The following is a 1,759-nucleotide window of genomic DNA, read 5'->3' on the forward strand; positions in this document are numbered from 1 at the left end:
TGATCCCCTGCCCTTCCCCCCCCCACCCGGCCCCCTGTTCCCCCCCCCCCTTTCCACTTCCCCTTCCCTTCTCCCCCCCCCCCCCCCCCCCCCCCCCCCCCCCCCCCCGCATGGTCTTCTGTTAAGTGTCTCAGGATCCACATAAGAGTAAAAACATATGGTATCTGCCTTTCTCTGTATGACTTATTTCATTTAGCATCACACTCTCCAGTTCCATCCACGTTGCTACAAAAGGCCATATTTCATTCTTTCTCATTGCCACGTAGTATTCCATTGTGTATATAAACCATAATTTCTTTCTCCGTTCATCAGTGGATGGACACTTAGGCTCTTTCCATAATTTGGCTATTGTTGAAAGTGCTGCTGTAAACATTGGGGTACAAGTGCCCCTATGCATCAGCACTCCTGTATCCCTTGGGTAAATTCCTAGCAGTGCTATTGCTGGGTCATAGGGTAGGTCTATTTTTAATTTTTTGAGGAACCTCCACACTGTTTCCCAGAGCGGCTGCACCAGTTTGCATTCCCACCAACAGTGCAAGGGGGTTCCTGTTTCTCCACATCCTCGCCAGCATCTATAGTCTCCTGATTTGTTCATTTTAGCCATTCTGACTGGCGTGAGGTGATATCTGAGTGTGGTTTTGATTTGTATTTCCCTGATGAGGAGCGACGTTGAGCATCTTTTCATGTGCCTGTTGGCCATCTGGATGTCTTCTTTAGAGAAGTGTCTATTCATGTTTTCTGCCCATTTCTTCACTGGATTATTTATTTTTCAGGTGTGCAGTTTGGTGAGTTCTTTATAGATTTTGGATACTAGCCTCCTTGGGCTTTTCTTGAAGGAGGAGGGACTTCCTCTTGGCTGAGGCCTGCTGGCTGGGCATCTGGGCATCCCGTGGCCGCTGTGACCAAGGACCACGGACTGCGGGTCTTCAAACAACAGAAATTTACTCTCCCAGCTCTGGAGATCCAGGCGGTGTTCTTCCTGTCTCTTCCAGCTCCTGGGGCCCCAAGCACCCCTGGGGTTGTGGCTGTGTCCTTCCGTCTCTGCTTCCGTCCTCACGTGGCTTCTCTACGTCTGTCTCTGCATCTGTCTCTCCTCTTCTGCCTCTTGTAAAGTCACCTGCCATCAGGTTTGGGGCCTGGACGGTCTCATCTTAAGGTCCTTAACTTTAATCACATCTGCAAAGATCCTTTTCCCAAAGTCACATTCACAGGTTCCAGGGATTAGGCCGTGCGCACGGCTTTGGGGGGCCACTGTTCAGCCCTGCTGTGGTGGATTCATAAGAGAAGGGAAGAAGGAGGGACAGAGGGGACCCTGAGAATGCAGCCTCTTACCGCTGGCACGATCCTCTCCTACCCTGCTCTCAGACTGTGCTCCCAGTGCGACTGGCCTCTGCAGGCCTCTCTTGACTGGTGACCAGCACTCTGTCCTCCCAAGCTTGGGGGACATGCATTCTGCCCATGAGCACTGGGGGCCCGTGTGAGCCGAGCCCTTGTTGTCCTCGTTCTGGGGTCCATAGGGTGGGTCTCAGGATCTGGGCCACAAGTCAGAGAAAGAAGACAGCTCTGCCCTCAGGGGGCCTCCAGCCCAGGAGGTGGGAGGAAGGACCTAGGCTGTGGCATGTGAGAAACTTGCAGGTGAGGGTGGGTCTTGGTGCAAAATAGCAAAACTTTCTTAAAATTTTACTCTATCATCATCTATCAGTTTACCTATCATCTATCTATCTATCTATCTATCTAGTTACCTATCTATACCAGCCTA

This window comes from Herpailurus yagouaroundi, unplaced genomic scaffold, assembly GCF_014898765.1.
Source record: "Herpailurus yagouaroundi ecotype Mexico unplaced genomic scaffold, PumYag 66644, whole genome shotgun sequence".
In the NCBI taxonomy this organism is placed as follows: domain Eukaryota; kingdom Metazoa; phylum Chordata; class Mammalia; order Carnivora; family Felidae; genus Herpailurus; species Herpailurus yagouaroundi.